At 37.8% G+C, this 20,043-nt stretch overlaps 1 long non-coding RNA gene across 1 annotated transcript; it reads right to left on the reverse strand.

Annotated features, from left to right (window-relative positions):
- Positions 1 to 17,479: 17,479 nt before the first annotated feature.
- On the reverse strand, positions 17,480 to 19,871 carry LOC122056079. The gene is made up of 2 exons (XR_006133022.1): positions 19,722 to 19,871; positions 17,480 to 18,136 (listed from the first exon to the last, which is right to left on the reverse strand). It is a non-coding gene; the product is annotated as an uncharacterized LOC122056079 (long non-coding RNA).
- Positions 19,872 to 20,043: the final 172 nt, after the last annotated feature.

The raw sequence follows: 20,043 nt of genomic DNA on the forward strand, positions 1-20,043 counted from the left end.
GATGTTACTGTGATAAATCATTCAAGGAGGAAGTGACCGCCGATGTCTCCGGAAACTCCTGGGAGGACACATGTTCCATAAAACATTTCATCTTCTGCCCGGAGGATTGGGCCGACATAGGGCGGGCCCTAAGGTATGTCACCAGGGGCAATGGCTAAACGCTCCCGATTTTTAGGGGCCCCTAAATTTGACATGCATATATAATATATATTATATATACTTAAATTGTTTTAATAAAAACCTAAAAAATATATTTGATTGGATTATTTTAATAAAGATCTATATATATATAATGTTGAATTATTTTAATAAAGGTCCCAAATAATATATTTTATATTAAAATTTAAGAACAACATCTAAAAAGAAAAGTAAGAAAAAAAGAAGGAAGGTAAGCGATCTTTTTTTTCTTTCTAAAATTTTATTTCTTGTACAATTCTTTCTTCATTAAATTGTTTACAAAAGTCATAAGAGTATAAAGAGTAAAGTATGAATCCTGAACGCTAATTTCCTCCCTTCTTCTCCTTTGAATCTCTTCTTATTAAATTAGAAAAGTTTATTAATTTTAGTTTCATCAACATCATCATTCATCAATATATAAATTTACAATGTAAGTTGTCAACTTATCTATATTTTTTCTTATTGTCAATATTCAATATTAATTTTTAATATGATATTGGAGTCAATATTTTATGATTTTTCTTACATATTTGAAGAGTTTAAATAAATCATCATAGAACATATTATATCAATTGCTTCAAGCATAAACCAGGTTTTATTGTTCTTTGACTATTATTTTCACTGCTTGTATTTGTTTCATTTTAGCTTTGTTGTTGGTTTTGTATGTTTTATTTTTACACTTGCAATTTGTAGTACAAACATGTTTCTAAAAAAAATATCAATCTTGGAGTTAGAAAAGAAACAAAAGAAAAAGAGTGAAACAAATTATTAAAACTCACAAAGGTGTTCTTCGTAAGTTTTTTAAAACTAGCTCTTCAATTGAAGATTCAGTTGATGGATTACAAGAAGAAAGTCAAGAAGAATTAAATGATCATGCAACAAATGAGCAGCAATCAAGTAATCAAGAAGAATTAAATGATCATGCAATCAATGAGTGGGAAGAATTGAGAGAAAATGATAATAATGATTAGAATGTAAATGGCTTGACAGTTTTATGTATTGAAAATGTGGTTTTAGAAAAACTTAATCTTTTTTATTTGTAGGTATTATAGTTTTTGGAGAAACTTAGGAAACATATTTTTATTGTATTGCACATTTTGAAGAATCTTGAGAAATAAATTTTGTATGGAGTTTACCGTATTTTAAATGAAATATATTGATTTTCAAGTTTTCTATTAAACTATATTCAAATTGTATATTAGTAATTTTTTTTCTTATAGAGGTCCTTTTCTCTTTTCGCCCAAGGGCCCCCAAAAGTCAGGGCTAGTCCTGGTCCAGTGGCTCGATGAGCTAACGCTCAAGTTATTTAGTAATGATATCGATCGAGGTGCTGCCACCTGAGGTGAGGTTGTCGACATGGTGGAACTCAAGCTGTTGCAGCTGAAGGTCTCTTCGCCGGAAATTTCTTGCCTCTCTCCTTACAAAATCTTAAGTCTTTGATGGAACTGGAGTTGTCCAAGACCCCACGTAGGTTGTCTTCTTCGTCTATCTTGTTTGAAATTTCTAGACTTAAGTGCTTAAGGAGGCTCTCCATCTGCCATTTCTCTATCAGGTAAATGAAACTACCATTTTTTTGTCCAATATTGCCACTTACCATCGGCTCTTTATGCTCTTTCCTTTGACTAAATCACTTGTTAAATTTTGGGTTTTCACTGAAAAATGGCATTTTCAGCATTTTCCCTCACATTTGGGTTAATATTTTAGTGTTTACTCTTCCATTTTGTCATTACCATAGGGCTTAAATTTGAGTTATCCTTTGCTAGCATTTACTACTATTTCTTTTTATACTTAAGGGTGGGGAAATAAATCGAAATTTCCATATACCGCACATATCGTACCAAAATTTACCGAACTATACCGATTTTACGATATACCGAAAATTTCGGTACAGTATTATACCGTACCAAAATTTTCAGTATCGGTATATTTTTAGCGAAATTTTTGGTAGCAGTATCGGTATACAATTTTTAGCGAAATTTTTGGTATACCGTACCGATACCAAAAATGTACTCTAAACAGTATGAATATCGAAATTTCGGTATACCGAAATTTCAGTACGGTATCGATATGAAAAATTTTTATATTGTATTTTTCGGTACGGTAACAGTATACTGGTTGATGTTTTGGTATACCGTACCGAACCATTCCTACTTATACTTGTCTGGGACCAATGTCTCAACTAAAAGAATTCGTGTTACTAATTAAGGTCTGGTATGGAATTCAAATTTAAAATATTAACAGAGTTTTTCTGAAAATATAAATGAAGATGGGATTTGATTACTTGGTAAATTAGGATGATCTGATTACTGGATTATGGGAAAGTTAACAGTGTAATATATATAGGAGGTGGGGTTTGTAGTCTTACTCCATGAGATTTTAAATCCCATCAATTCCAATCTATAATAAAATCCCATGGCATGGAAATAACATAATACAAAACAAGGCATCATATAAAACCAAAAATAGCTTATGTTCTTAAGCACTGTGTTTAGAGGGAGAGAGAGTATATGACCCTCATTAAATAAGCTGAAGAACTTTCCTGACAATATAGCTTAGTTGGGTTCTCTTAAATCGCTAAACATTGTTAACAATAAGCTGGTTAACCCTCCACCATATATTTCTTTGATGAGTAGCCCTGAAAGTCTGGATTTGTCTAACAATAAGCTAATTTCATTGACTTCTCTCAGACTTTCTTCTTTGCTTACACTTCAACTTTTAAATCTTGGGGTACACATACGTCACTCTTTTAATGTAGATCATTTTTTATCTTTTTTTTACTTTCTCATATTTTTTTAAACACAGTGTTTGTTTGAATTCTAACAAATGCATAATTTTGTAGTTAGTTTGTCTTCCTTTATCAAATCAATGAATTTGATTATTCTGTGCTCCTTGTGCAGTGTAATTTATTTTATTTTTTTTGAAAGATCATAGATAAGATAGGATAGATAATCTGTATTTTTTTTTTGCCATTTATAAGAAGCTAGAATTTTTGGGTATCCTTGAACATAATTGGAATGATTTTTTTACTTTAATTGTTTTACTACTGGCATTTTGCATAGTTCATGGTTTTGGTCTGTTATCAACTAGTTCATGGGATGATATATTGAGTTGTATTGTGTGGTACGAACAGCACAAAGTGTTATATACAATTCAAAACTATTAGAATGTATTCAATGAATAAATACTTGCCCATCAAAATGCCCAGTGGCATCTATATATTGAGATTTACAATGTTGGTATTGCATTCCAAAACAATGTTGGAGTTTTCTAATATTTATTATTGTACATTTCAAGCTGAGGAGCACCTTGATATCAACCGAGTATTTTACTTGGACAAACACAAAATGCTTGAAGGAATTCCTGTATTAGTGAATTGGAGGGTGAAGATAATCTGCTTCACACCTTATGTACATTGAGCTCATTTTAACTTTTGATAGGCTTGCATGTTACATAATTGTTATTTTTTGCTTATGATTTTCCAGATTATTTTCTTTCTTTTTTGTGTCTTCAAAGCACAATAATCTTCCCTATGGTTTTGCAATACCATATTGGATAAGGTGCAAGTTTGAAGGAAATATTCAAGGTAACACCAAATTTCAAACCTCCAATTCTTCAAATGCTAATGAAGGTATGCGTTTCTTTCCTTTTCCCTTCTATCTTTATTAATCTCTGTTACGGTTGTCCTATCATCTTTTTCCTGCAGTATCTCTGTGACCGAGTAGATCCTCCAATTCCTTGTGAACTTGTACGAGGATATTTTGATTGCATGCCACATGCTTGGAATATTGTTTGTGTAAGAAGAGGTAATTCATGTGTGCGAATGGTTGTTGATGCTTGCTATCCAACTGACATTAGAGAAGAAACTGATTTCGAGTACTTTTGCAAGTGATTTCTTGTTTCAATTTTTTCCTTTATTTATTATCATTCCCACTTTTGCCTGCATTTAAGTTATATGCATTATTAGTTCAATTTGAGATGTAGTTCATGTATTACTTACCTTTTCTAAATTGTATAGCTTCTAAAGAAGCATGAATTGTAGTTATAAACTAATTCCATTTAGTACTTGCGCCAGAGTACAAGGCTCAAGAGGAATACATAAATATGTTTAAAGACTAGAAAAAGAAAAAAAAAATCTGATACACCCGATTTGTCCATTTTGTGACTTCTCTGAGTTGGGCTAGAAGCTGAAACCCCAATTGGCCATTGAATCTTGTGCTTTGTTTTGTGTTTAACAACAGTGAAAATGTCACCTTACATAAACGTTTATATCGGAGGGGAGAAGAGTTCTAAAAAGGGAAACTTTCAGTTAGCTTAGTGTGACATGGCATGTAACTGTATTCTACTTTTAATCCAAACGCCTTTTCCTCTTTAGTATATATATATCTTTTTTCTTTTATTTATTTGTTTCTTTTCTAATATAAAACGTAAATGAATAACTCAACAAGGTCAATCAAATTATAAAAGAACTCTTAAAGAAAATTTCTTAGACTAAATCCTTTGTTACAGCATTTCAAATAAAAACGAAAATATAAATTAGGAGGGGTCCTCGAGATTACTTGATTGTCAAGGCCTCTTGTTTCATCGGTCTCACCCCTACATTAAACAATCTAATGAATCTAAAGACCCAGCATGTTCAAAACTATGATATTCAACCATCAAATCCACTCATTTAAGTTAGACAAAAAAAGAGATGTAGGTCGAACGCTTGCTTATAGTAAACATAAGGAAAAATATTCTAATAACATAATTAACTTAAATGCTTTCATGATATAAACATAACAATCTTAGTAGACTTCAGTTCAATGAAAAAGGTCATGTAACTTAACTGTTTGATAAAATTTTTACCCTAGCACTAAGTTGATAGGGATCCGAACCTTGGAACGAAACCGCTATCCATAATGCGACAAGCTCCCCAGGCGTAGGTTCCTGATTCATAACTTAATACATACATAATTTGGTAAGCTCTCCGGACTTAGATCCCCGATTCATAACTTCATTCATACATAATTTGATAACCTCCCCGGGCTTAAATCCCCAATTCATAACTTACCCCATACATAACATAGTTGGCCACCGTCAAAATCGCATCCCGCACATTTCAAGTTGTATGCCTGCCTATATATTTCCAGAACACATTAATTAGTAAGAAACTTTTGTTAACTATTATTCCACAAATGATATTAAATTATTTACTATATATGGACCTGTGTTGATCTAATACAAAAATAAAGAAATAAGCATTGCTTCGTATTCCATAAATTTTTTCCATTCATATACAACTTATTTCTTTTCCAATTTTAACTACTTGAGATTTATATAATAATTTTACCTAAATCTAATGGACTTAAGGGTCTTATCTCGCAAATAAGAAATCTATGTATTGCTTAGATCTTTCAGAGCCAATTCAATAGTTCCCTAATTCATAGAAATATCAGTGCATGTCAGTAAGTATTAACTTTAAGAAAATTGCTATATGAGATAACAATAATAATATGTTAAATTTTAAGATTTCTATAGAGTTTGCAGTAAACTCAAATACGTAAAACAAGTAGGAATAAAAATCTAGATACTGGACAAAACAATAGTGTAAATCAAAGTTGGGGAAAATATTGCATGAAAACAATTATTCCTTTTAATGAAGCATGCGGTTTACTCAATTATTCCTTTATTAGTTTGTTTCAAAGACATGCATGAAACATACCTGATTTACTCATTTTAAACTAATTTTTTTTTGTATGATGAGTTCCACGTCTCCTTGTTGGCTAAGCATTAAAATTTAGTTTAAGACAATTAGGTTAATTTATATCAAAAATTGCCATCCCTAGCAATAGCTGTATATATATTTTGATTCATAATTCTGAATGTGAAACTGTGCACATTTATCTCTCGGTAATAGAAGGAAAGAGATAAGGAAGAAAAAATTAAGATTTTAAAGTACATGTGCATACTCTACTTCGACTTGGTATTTACCTATTATAAAACCTGATTAAGCATCGGGATTCATCGAGAGAACTTCAAGGAACATAACTGACATGAGAATAAAATTACCTAGCACCTAGGTTTCCATCAAGAAATCAATCACTCTAGAGCTGTCTTTTTTGCACCACCTATTTTAATAAATTAATTATTGAACTAAGGTGATGAGAACGTACCTCTTTTTTTCCGCGACTGAACGACGCTTCCTTCTTTTATAATTGTTGCTCATGACTCCATCCAACTACTAAATCCTTTATTGTCATATCTATTTGTTACGTCCAAAAGATGTCCACATATCTGCATACATGATATTATCCACTTTGGGCCTATGTCCTCATAGCTTTGCTCTTGGGCTCTACCCAAAAGGTCTCATGCCAATGGAGATATCTTGCATCCTTTTAACCACATGATCTTTACCAAATCTTTCCAATGTGGGACTGTGATTGAACCCCAACAATCCTCCCCTCAAACGAAGGACCACAATTACTCTCATGGTCTTTTCAATGTTGGACTTTGATTGAACCCCAACAATCCTCCCCTCAAACGAAGGACCGTAATTACTCTCATGGTTCGGGCCTCCCCGCGAGCATCTGGTCACTCTGACCTGCTCTGGGCCTCCCCGCAAGCATCCGCACCCAATCACCTTGACCTACTCTGGGCCTCCCCGCGAGCATTCGGCCACCTTGACCTTGTTCGGGCCTCACTGCGAGCATCCGGTCACCCTGATCTACTCGCCTCCCCACGAGTATCTAGTCACCTTGACTTGCTTCAGGCCTCCCGCAAGCATCCAGTCATCCTAACTTGCTCCAAGCCTCCCCGCGAGTATCCGGTCACCCTGACTTGCTTCGGGTCTCCCTGCGAGTATCTGGTCACCCTGACCTACTTGCTTCCGCACAAGTATCCGATCACCCTGACCTGCTCCAGACCTCCCACGAACATCCGGTCACCCTGACCTACTCCGGGTCCACCCTCAACTTCGTTCAAGGCCACCCCACATGGTATCTGGTTCATACTATGGCTCTGATACCATTTGTTGCGCCCAAAGGATGTCCACATATCTGCACAATGGAATGATATTGTCCACTTTAGGTCTAGGCCCTCATGGCTTTACTCTTGGGCTCTACCCAAAAGGCCTCATGCCAATGAAGATATCTTGCATCATTTTAATCCCATGATCTTTACCAAATCTTTCCAATGTGAGATTTTGATTGAACCCCAACAATCCTCCCCTCAAACGAAGGACCATAATTACTCTCATGGTCCGGGCCTCCCCGCGAGCATCTGGTCACTCTGACTTTCTCTGGGCCTCCCCGCAAACATCCGCACCCGGTTACCTTGACCTACTCCGGGCCTCCCCGCGAGCATTCGGCCACCTTAACCTACTTCGGACCTCACTGCGAGCATCTGGTCACCCTGACCTACTCACCTCCCCGCGAGTATCTGGTCACCTTGACCCGCCTCAGGCCTCCCGCAAGCATCCAGTCATCCGATCCTAACCTGCTCCAAGCCTCCCCGCGAGTATCCGGTCACCCTGACCTGCTTCGGGTTTCCCTGCGAGCATCTGATCACCCTGACCTACTTGCTTCAGCACAAGTATCCGATCACCCTAAGCAGGTCCTCCCACGAACATCCAGTCACCTTGACCTACTCCGGGTCCACCCTCAACTTCGTTCAAGGTCACCCCACATGGTATCTAGTTCATACCATGGCTCTAATACCATTTGTTGCGCCCAAAGGATGTCCACATATCTCTACAATGGAATAATATTGTCCACTTTCGGACTAGGCCCTCATGGCTTTGCTCTTGGACTCTACCCAAAAGGTCTCATAAAGGCCTCATGCCAATGGAGATATCTTGCATCCTTTTAACCCCATGATATTTATCAAATCTTTCTAATGTGGAATTTTGATTGAACCCAACACTATTTTTTATAATTTAGAAGTTAAGTTATAGTATTAAATAAAAATAAATAAATAAATAAAAAAGATATTTGAGATGCTCGTGAAGTGCGTAGGGTAAGATGGATAGTAATATCACTTAGAAAAGGTCTTGCATACCAGTGCAAATTTCAGAAAAAAAAATTGATTTAGTTTTTTTTATATTTAATATTATAATATTTCAAAGGTAAAATTTTATTTACATAATTATATTAAATAAATAAATGAATAAATAATCAGAAACACGGCGTCGAGGACGCTCTTCTTCCTCATTTCCTCAAAAAAAAATAAAAAATGATATACTAAAGGAAAAAAATTTAAGAAAAAACTCAAGGATAGACACACAAAATGATGGGACCCACAAAAAATAAAATGGTGGACCATGACTTTATATATCTATCCTTGAATTTTTCCTTGAATTTTTTTCCTTGAGTATATCATTGCACTCCCTGCAAATTAGAACAGTGTTTATTTATTTATTTCATTTGTTTTCTTTGATTAATTTTTCTCTGATTACCTGTAATTAGTTTATTGACTAATTAATTTTGTGCACCACAAGGAGATGAAGCTGCCGGCATGATCTGATCGTATTTTTTTAAAAAAAAAATAATTGGCATCAAAGTATTTAATTTTTAATCTGATTAATCTTAGAGATAACTAATCTAGCCCTATAGAAGTGTGTTTTCAATTGACAACTAAGTAAATCGGGAAGTACTCACGAAGATTTGTCCAGACGATTAGTATTTTTAGATTTGCTTCTCACTGGAAGAAAAATCTTCTGAAATATACTATAGCTAAAATTCAAACCTTACCTCCCTTAATTATGCATTGAAAAGTTTAACCGTCGCACCATTGTCTGAGGCAATTAGCTTGAAGTTAATGATCGACTTTTAACTAGCTTGGAGTTAATGATCAGATCATCTGGCAGTTTCATTTGCTGATGGGAGCACACAAGCAAACCACAAACCTGATTCATTAGGGTTCATCAAGGAGGGAGACAATGAGGAGGTGATTTATTCTGATTAATTATTACTTTCAATATTGGTTAATAATCAGTTCCTTTTGTGGATGATCATGATTCTATTATTCTATTAGTTCTTTGTGACATCTGTTCATAAGCATAAATAAATAGTACAATACAATATAATGCATTTTTTTCATTTCTTTTTCAGATGATAGGTTCTTGATAACTTTTCTCATAATGTGAGTTGGTGTGTTATTGATAATTTAATTGTCAATTTTTAAGTAGTATATTAAAGTAGTTTGTTCCAGATTATACGAACATCAAACTCTTGGCATTGTATTTCTAAGTTTACTTTTGAATCCTTTTCAATTAATGATCTATTCCTCCACTGAATTGATTTTCTGGTAAGGTTTGTTGGGTGCATAATCTTCCTCAAGTAAAGAGTCGTTATGATAGGACAAAATATCTCTCATAATTTATTTATCAGTATCTAATTGGGGGCCGATAATATTGAACCGTCTAAGATGAATATTATCACATTTTATTTCAATATTCACTGGGTTGCTATTGATTCCCAAGCATTAACAGAATGGCACTTATGAATTGATTATTAAAAATGGAAATGTTAATCTAACTTTTTAACTTATGCATCTCCACATACAATTGTCCTGATATGTTGTTGTCGGAGATAAATATCATCAAATTTGGAATTCTCCAAAATTCAATTGTAAAAGTCAAATTATTACTATAAGGAAGGGTTTCTAGATTTCCCAAATTACTCAATTCTCTTAGAACTATCCTTTCTAATTGAATTTTAGATAAATGCAATAAAGTCAACGACTAACATTGGCCTATGTTAGAGAGCATCAGCCCAGACAAAGGATTATTAGATAGGCAAAGAGTCTTGAAATTTGTGGACAAGTCAAGTGTTGACGGCATTCACCCCCTACAAGTGATTGACAAAGGCAGCATCAAATTGGTTGGAGGTCAAAACTAATATCTTCTAACTTGCATATTGTTTCAGCTAAAAGGGATGTCCTTTACTAGATCATTTTGACTGACATCTATTGTTGTCAGTATTAGACACAAATAATTTGTTGTCGTAATTTATTTATATGTTGAAATGACCTGAGTTGATAATCTCAGACTACCAGTAAGGGTTGGTCATCTGACCTCGGAGTGGCTGAGTGAGCAGAGCATCCGAGCAGCAAAGTCCGAGCGGACTGAAGGTCGACTGAACCGAGTAGGGGCCGATCGAGCGAGCAGCGAGATAGGCCGAGCAGACGGTCAATCAAACGAGCAGCGAGACGGGCCGAGCAGAAGGCAGGTCGGGCGAGCAGCTAGACGAGCCGAGCAGAAGATCAACTGAGCCGCTAGTCTATGTTGCCGAGTGGGCAGGTCGGCCGAGCGGGCAGGTCGGCCGAGCGGGCAGGTCGGCCGAGCGGAGGGCGGATCGGCCGAGCGGAGGAGCTGACCGAGGCCTGCGAGAGTCGCAGTTTCCTTGAAACAGGTTCGCCCCCATCTCCAGTTGTGCTTCGAGGCTTACTCGGGTCGTCTGTTTCCCAGGATACAACGGCTGATCGTGATCCCCACCAAGCACTGGTGTTCACGGTGAGCTGAGTGGTACCCGAATACTACCACGGACACTTTGCTGAGCAGGAGTTGCACAACAGAGGAGGAAAAATGGGGAGCCTTTGCTTTGCTTGCTTTCTCTACTCTGCCTATGATCGGAGCCTCCTTATATAGTAGCTCGGATCAATGGCCAGAGTTAATGATCTTAATAGTCATTATTAGCCGAGCAGTGAAACGACCACCGTTTCACTCATTATTACTCGGTCGGTTTTATTCTGCATTAATCTCGAATTTAATGCATCCGTTTCACAGTAGCAAAAGATCTACGTGGTAAAATGTTGGTTGTTCCACTTGGGCAAATTTTGTCCCGACTGGTCCGGCATTCGTGTGAGCAGGTCGCGCTCGCACCCGAGTCAACTTGGTTCAGTGCAATACGGGCCCTAGATTTGCACCACCCCCCTGCGCACCCACGCGTGAGAGAGAGTCTCTCCCCATGCATTTGTTCACATCCTCAATGTATGTGAATCAATATAAACCAACAAAAATTGCCTTGAAACTTCCAATGTGAGACAAAAGTCTCATTCACAATGAAGTTTCTTTCCTCTTCCATTTCTTTTCCATTCACTTATATTTAACAATCCCTCATATGAATGGAGATAGGATACGTGATAGCATTCAGCAATTAAGTCAAATATAGGATAGGTAGGTTTTATCCTTTGAACATTCTCTTGTGAAGATTTGATTACTTACTGGCTGATAGTAGACACGATATCCTTAAACTATATTGTCGTTTGTGTAAGCAGTGACAAATCTCACCCAAGATTCTCCCTGATACAACTCAGTTCTCATGAGTATGTTCGTTTTTGGCCATGAACACGCCTGGTTCTGTGAGAAACTCTAAGAATTGTGCCTCCAATTCTCTTCGAAGCGGCCCCACTTCTTTCTCACATAGGTGATCCCTTAAGAATTGCCATCTACTCTTCTTGATCATTAAAAACCCATCGACTTACCCTAGTCTAGTCATTGTTTCATTGGGATATTCCCCATAGTATGTCTAGTCAGTGCAGATTAGTTATTCCTTTGAACCTAATTCTTGGGATCTCCAATCAGCATAAGTTGGGTGTCCTCTGCACTGATCACTGACAACGACATCAAGCTCATTCCTCGTGAGGAGCTTGCAACTAACTCTCGATTTAATCCTTTGGTTAACGGATCCGCTAGGTTATCCTTTGACTTTACATAGTCAACAGTGATAACTCCCGTTGAGAGTAGTTGTCTAATGGTATTATGTCTACGACGTATATGTCTAGACTTACCATTATACAGATGACTCTGTGCCCGATCGATTGCTGATTGACTATCACAATGTATGTAAATCGCCGGCACAGGTTTCGGCCATCGTGGAATATCTTCTAAGAATTGTCGTAGCCATTCAGCCTCTTCACCACATTTGTCAAGAGCTACAAACTCAGATTCCATCGTGGATCTGGTTATAACGGTTTGCTTAGAAGATTTCCAGAAGATGACTGCACCTGTTAGAGTGAAGACATATCCACTCGTAGACTTAGAGTCTTTTATATCAGATATCCAACTTGCATCGTTGTATCCTTCAATCACAGCAGGATATCTTGTATAGTCCATATTCGCGAGTATACCTCAAGTACCTCAGTATTCTTGTTATCCCTTTCCAGTGCTCAACACCGAAATTACTCGTGTATCTACTCAGTTTGCTTACTGCGTAGGTCAAGTCTGGTCATGTACAACTCATCAAGTACATCAGACTTCCAATCACTCGAGAGTACTCTATCTGAGAGATACTTTCACCTTAATTTTTTGATAGATGTTGACTCGTATATATCGGCCTTCGTGCCAACGTAGTATCACCCTTGGAGAATTTCTCAAGAATTTTGTCCACGTAATGGGACTGACTAAGAACAAGTTCTTTTGTTGTTCTAAGAATTTTGATTCCTAGAATCACATCAGCTAGGTCCATGTCTTTCATATCAAATCTTGAGCTCAACATACCTTTTGTGGATTTTATTATCTTATCATTACTTCTAATGATAAGTATGTCGTCTACATAGAGGCACAAGATGACATAGTCACTCTATGTGGCTTTCATGTAAACACATTTATCACATTCATTGATCTTGAATCCACATTCCTTCATGGCATTATCAAATTTTTTAATGTCACTGCTTTGGTGCTTATTTCAAGTCATATAATGACTTCACCAATCTACAAACCTTGTTTTTCTGTCCTGACATAGAAAACCCCTCAGGTTGCTCCATGTAGATCTCCTCTTCTAAATCCCCGTTTAGAAAAGCAGTTTATACATTCATTTGATGTATTTCGAGATTCCATAGAGCGATAATTGCCAACAGTACTCTAATGGAAGTTATTCTCGACACCGGAGAATACGTATCAAAATAATCGAGGCCTTCTCGTTATCGGTATCATTTGATTACCAATTTGGCCTTATACTTATCAATCGTGTCATTTGACTTCATTTTCTTCTTGAAATCCACTTGCAACCTAGTGGTTTACTTCCCGAAGAAAGATCCACAAGTTCCCAAGTGTGTTTTTGCAAGATAGATTCTATCTCAGATGCAATTGCCTCTCTCTAGTGAGGTCTATCAGAAGAGCCTACAACTTCTGAGTAACTTCGGGGCTCACTCTCCAACACGAAAGTAATATAATCCGATCCATAGGACTTTTCTACCCGAACTCTTTTGCTCCGTCTAGGCTCAACCTCCATAGGTTCCTCATCATCATCATCTTCTTCTTCGCCTTGTGTTTCATTTGCCCATTTTGAGGAGCTAGCATCCTCTCGGGTCTTATATGGAAACACATGCTCGAAGAATGAGGCATTTCTCGATTCGATTATCGAGTTCTTGTGTATCTCCGGAATGTGTGACTCATACACACAAAATCTATACGCAGTGTTGTTTTGTGCATATCCAATAAATATGCAATCAACAGTCTTTGGTCATATCTTAATTCTTTTCGGATCAGGCACCAATACTTTGGCAAGACATCCCCACATTCGTAAATATTTATAGGACAGTTATCTTCCATTCCACAACTCATAAGGACTCTTATCTATTTTCTTCTGGGGCACCTTATTTAAATGGTAATTAGCTATTAACACAGCTTCCCCCCACATGGACTCTGGCAATCCAGAGCTCAATAGAAGAGCATTCATCATCTCCTTTAGAGTTCGATTCTTTCGCTTAGCAACTCTATTTTGCTGAGGAGCATAAGGAGCTGTTGTTTCATGTCTGATCCCATGTTCAGCACACAACTCAGCAAACAGTGATAGATATTCACCGCCTCGGTCACTTCGAACCACCTTAATTTTCCTATTAAGTTGGTTTTCAACCTCATTCTTATAGAGAGCAAATTTCTTTATAGTTTCATCTTTCTTTTGAGAAGATACACATAATAATATTTTGTATTATCATCTATAAAAGTGATGAAGTATTTATTACCACCACGAGTTGGCGTATCTTTTAGATCGCACACATCAGTGTGGATTAGGTCAAGTGGTTTGTTACTTCTTTCAATATGTTGAAAGGATGACCTTGTCATTTTCGCTTCAACACAAATCTCACACTTGTGTTTTGGGTCAAGGTGGAATGTAGGTATGTTTTGCGTATTAATTAATCTACGCAACACACTGTAGTTAACATGTCCTAGTCTACCATGCCACAAACACGAAGACTCAAGCATATAAGTGGAAGAGCTTTCAGTTTTATTTATCTTAGGCCTAATCGCCATTACATTGAGCTTAAACAGCTCATCAGATACATAACCCCTTCCTACAAACACTCCATTTTTGGACAATACAACTCTGTCCGACTCAAAAATAATGTGAAAGTCATGCTTGCTTAGCAGTGATCCGGACACTAGATTCTTTCGAATCTCCGGAACATACAGCACATTGTTCAGAGTAAGGTCCTTGCCCGAGGTCATCTTCAGCACCACCTTTCCTTGGCCCATGATGTTTGAGGTTGCTAAGTTCCCCATGAACAATTTGTCTCCAGTGACTTCTTTGAAGTTGTGGAGTAGCTCCTTGTTGCAGCACACATGTCTGGTGGCTCCAGTATCGATCCACCATTGCTGCAGGTTTGAACCGACCAGGTTCAACTTAGAGACCATAGCGCAGAGGTTGTCCATTTCTGGTCCCTCGTTCAGGTTGGCCTCCTGTTTCTTCTTCGGCTTCCCACACTCTGAAGATTTGTGACCCACTTTGTCACAATTGAAGCACTTCCCAGAGAATTTCTTCTTGTTGATGCCTCCTCTGGGTCCTATCTTGAAAGACTTAGGGTTCTTCCGTTTCTTGCTTTGGCCGTGCTCGACCATGTTAGCTTTCACAGTAGCCTGAGAGAACAGTTTTCTCTCGGAACTCTTGTTGTCTTCTTCGATGCGAAGTCGAACAATGAGTTCCTCCACATTCATCTCCTTCCACTTGTGCTTCAGGTAGTTCTTGAAATCCTTCCAGCCGGGAGGCAGATTCTCAATGATAGCAGCCACCTGGAAGGTTTCACTCAGAACCATCCCTTCTGAGTGGATCTCGTGCAAGATCACCTGAAGCTCCTCGACTTGGCTAATCACCGTCTTGGAGTCAACAATCTTGTAGTCCAGGAATCGGCCCACGATGAACTTCTTTGCCCCTGCATCCTCCATCTTGTATTTCTTGCCCAGGGACTCCCACAGCTCCTTAGCCGTTCTTTTCATGTTATACACAGCGTACAGCGAGTCGGCAAGGCAGTTGAGGATGTAGTTTCGACAAAGGAACTCAGAATGAGTCCATGCCTCTACTGCACTAATGGTTTGCGCATCATCATCCTCAGCACGTTTGGGAGAGTCCTCGGTCAAGAACCGAGCCAGGTTGAGCGTGGTCAAGTAGAAGAACATCTTCTGCTACCACCTCTTGAAGTTCAGTCCACTGAACTTCTCTGGCTTTTCCCCATGATTGATTGGTACAGTTCCAATCGGAGCGGAGGGGGTTCTGCACGTGTTGAGTCTGTTGCACCTCAACATTCCGTTCTGTGGTCATCTCAACATATTTGAATCTGTTTCAAGATTGTTGGACACAAACAATCTGTTGCCGGAGATTTTACGAGGTATTAGCTGAATTTAAATATACCGAATTTAAATTCGCTTATCTGTTGAAATGACCTGAGTTGATAATCTGAGCAGCAAAGTCCGAGCGGACTGAAGGTCGACTGAGCCGAGTAGGGGTCGATCGGGCAAGCAGCGAGATAGGCCGAGTAGACGGCCGGTCAGACGAGCAGCGAGACAGGCCGAGCAGAAGGCCGGTCGGGCGAGCAGCGAGACAGGCCGAGCAGAAGGCCGGTCGGGCGAGCAGCGAGACGGGTCGAGCAGAAGGTCGGCTGAGCCGCTAGTCTGTGTTGCCGAGTGGGTAGGTCAGCCAAGAGGGCAGATCAGCCAAGCGGAGGAGCTGACCGAGGTCTGCGAGAGTCGCAGTTTCCTTGAAACAGATTTGCCCCCACCTCCGGTTGTGCTTCGATACTTTACTCGGGTCGTCTGTTTCCCAGGATACAACGGTTGACCGTGATCCCCACCAAACACTAGTGTTCATGGTGAGCTGAGTGGTATCGGAATGCTACCACGGGCACTCCGTCGAGCAGGAGCTGCATGACAGAGGAGAAAAATGGAGAACCTTTGCTTGCTTTCTCTACTCTGCCTATGATCGAAGCCTCCTTATATAGGAGTTCGGATCAATGGCCAGAGTTAATTATCTTAATGGTCATTATTAGCTAAGCAGTGAAACGGTCATCGTTTCACTCATTATTACTCGACCGGTTTTATTCTGCATTAATTTCGAATTTAATACATCCGTTTCACAACAGCAAAAGATCTACGTGGCAAATATTGATTGTTCCACTTGGATAAATTTTGTCCCGATCAATCTAACATTTGTTCACATCCTCAATGTATGTGAATCAATATAAATCAATAAAAATTACCTTAAAATTTTCAATATGAAACAAAAATCTCATTCACAATGGAACCTCTTTTTTCTTCCATTTATTCTCCATTCACTTATATTTAACAGTAAGGTCATCTATAGTCCAACTCACTGCAATTACTAATTAAAGCAGACAAAGTACCAAAAAAATTATTTCGACCAAACCATACAAATTTAACCCTACATATATTTCCATTAAAGGAATGAATTGAGCCTTTGATGATGTTGTTGTCATTAAGTTAAATAGTCTCAAGAAATGGCCTCTAGAACAAATGACTCGGTATATTACCACTCAATGAAATATTAAAAAGTGACGAGAATGACAACTTCTGGACATTTCAAAGGATCATTGGTATCTCACACAAAAGGAAATTTATCGAGAGATTCAAGTATTCGAGAAGGGTGGGACTGTTTAATTACGATGGAATAAATCCAAAAAGATCATTAACACCAAGATAATTTTCTCAAATGACTTAGCAACCCAATTTCTTTACCTAGTGAACCAGAAATTCAAAGCTCATGGAGCTCGTGGAAACTAGATATTGTTGTCAATGATCTTCTGGATTTATTCTCAAAATTAGGTAATTGCATCTTTCTTAAATAGTTAGCAACTAATTAGTAGTTAATTACTTTATTACTATAACTAATTAGATATTTATTAATTAATAATTAATAAAATATTAGTTAATAAAATGAAATAAATTTAAATAAATTTTTAATAATGTTAAATTAAGATATTAATAATTAATATCTATTGGTACTTTTTTATTACTATTACATCTTATTACCTTACTGATTTAAATTCAAGGAAGGGTTTAGTATCACAGTAAGTTAGTAACAAGTTCCTACAAACAAGATGTAACAAGCCAAAGGTAAATTCAATAAATGTCCCAAAACAATTAAAAGGGCAGACGAAGAAAAAAAGAATACATTTCAGTCATCAATGTGGGAGCATGATGAACGCAAATAAACCACTGCCCATGACCCTCTCAAAGACGCTGGTTGCTACTATGTTTTCCCCAGTTGCTTCCTTTCGTCTTCACAACCTCCACAGAAGTAACGTATCCAACATCTCTGTGTACATGCACCTCATTGACCTCAACATTCTTCAGATCAGTTTAGAGAGAAAACTCACAGTCGGCATTGCGAAAAATTTCCTAGCTTCCCATCACCATGTCATGGCTGGATATCCTCCCTGCTCCATGATGTATCACATAGACATGATCTCCTTTTGCCCTCATCAACCACATAGCCACAGGATCGCCGTTTTTGAAAGCCCGGTAGAACCCAGCATTCGCAGCAAAAACAGCTACTTTGCTATCTTCATGTAGAAAACAAAGGCGATCCTGATCTTAGCGGAGCGGTTAGTCTTCATCTTCAATGGCCGATTCTAGATACTGTGGTAAAGTTTGCTTATCCACGATGATATACTCTTCAGTGCTTCAGTTCCCCTCGCATCTCCCCTACTACCCTAGCCTGGGTTGATCAATGCAATCAAGTAATTTGATGCACTGCTAGAGATGGAGATCTTTGTCATGCTAAAGCAGTAAAAAAGATGACAACTTTGTTCAAACTAACATTAAAGTAATTGCAAGACGCAATAATAAATGCAGGATTATCTTAACAAGTGTAATAGATCCTATGTGAATGTTATTCCGACACTTTAGCTCACTATTCTAATAGCTGGCATATTTAGACAAGTGGCATAAGCAGTACAGATGAATAAATTCAATTAAGATGAAGAAAAGCAACTGCATTGATGGATACCATAAAACCAGCAGTCCAAAGTTGATGAATGTAATATTAGGCACAAAACTGAATACCATATCAATACAATTGGCCAACCAACAACGACGATAATAATAATTACATGTCTTAGTCCAAACTATCTAGAGTAGATTATGAAATTTACCCTAACATTAAATACTATAAACGTTTAAATCCCTCTTAATTACATTAATTGGTTTTCTTTGCCCAACAATAAATATCAGATTTACATCTATAATTGATTCAACTTGTCCAACAATAAAATTTCACTCATATCTTTCAAGAGGTGTATGTCATCTTAGCCTATTTTATCATTTATTTAGAGTAGTAACACCTATTTGCTTCAGATTTTTTATAGAATTTTACTCAATAGATTCACAAGTCCATCTTACCATTCTTATTTTTGTTATGCTAACTCTTTGTACCTGTAGTTCATAACTACCCAACACTTTGGCCACTTGTCCCATAAGCATGAAGTTATACTTTCATTTGGTAAATATCTATGAATATCCAAATCTACCAAACTTATTTAAGGCAATTTTGGTACCTAATAATCAAGTTAGGTTAAATACACAGGTTAGTCTTGAGTTTGGTTAAAATTAGTCATGTAATATGCATATTCTCGAGTCTGTTACTCATGGGCTTGAGTTCAAATGTAAATTAGGCAGCACCTATGTTCAAGTAGATTTTTTATCTAATCCTCTCAAAATACATGATATTATATTATGTACCACTAAAATCCACATTAAATCTCTTAAGGATTTGATTATGTAAGAGATGCAAACGAATAAGGATTAGCAACATAATATGGATGACAGTTTCGAAGGGAAGAAGGAAAAGTATTTGAGATTCTTCTTCTTCTTTTCCCCTTTGTTTACTTGTTGGATCTATTGAATGGTAACTGTTTTCGTTCTATTTCCGCCCATTTTGAATGGAAGCAAACTTGAGAAGAAAAAAAATGAATCCTTTTTCACCCTCTAATTTCCATTTCATATATGTTTATTGCAGTAAATGGAGAACAGAAAACTTCTAACCCAGTTTCTCATCCTCCCAGCTTCCTCCCGTCCACTTTTCCTCAAATGGAGATAAAGTTTTAACGGTTTCGAGTATAGTTCTTCCGATCCCCATCCTACTCGTTTTAAACCCTAATTACAACACACCACTCCCATCCATTATGATGTTATAGCAGGGATAAAACTGTTCACGTCATACAAATCTCCTCACCGAACCACATAGCTAGATCTAACAACATAACCACAAAATCAGATCATCAAACACTCGCATGAATGGACACAAAAAGGAGGAGAAAAGAAAAGCGGAAGCACGCACCCGGGCGGCGACGTTGGCCGTCGATTCGTTAGGGACAGGGGGAAACAGAGCAGGCGCCGAGGGAGTCGCTGGCCTCCTCTGGCCGCAAAAAGGAGGGTTCCGCCCACTGACGAGGACCCGCAATCGTTGACCCAAAACGCCCCACTTGACTTGTTACCCGTTACTGCTTAAATAGGTCAGCCAGTCACCTAAACGGATCGGATCCTGGATCTCAATTATCCACCCCAATTGCTAGATTAAACCCGAATCACTAAGAATACTGAGCTAACAAGTCAGTGTATCTCATTAGATAGCCAATTCGGAAGAATTGCAGCACTACTCA

Source organism: Zingiber officinale, chromosome 3B (assembly GCF_018446385.1).
Source record: "Zingiber officinale cultivar Zhangliang chromosome 3B, Zo_v1.1, whole genome shotgun sequence".
NCBI lineage: Eukaryota > Viridiplantae > Streptophyta > Magnoliopsida > Zingiberales > Zingiberaceae > Zingiber > Zingiber officinale.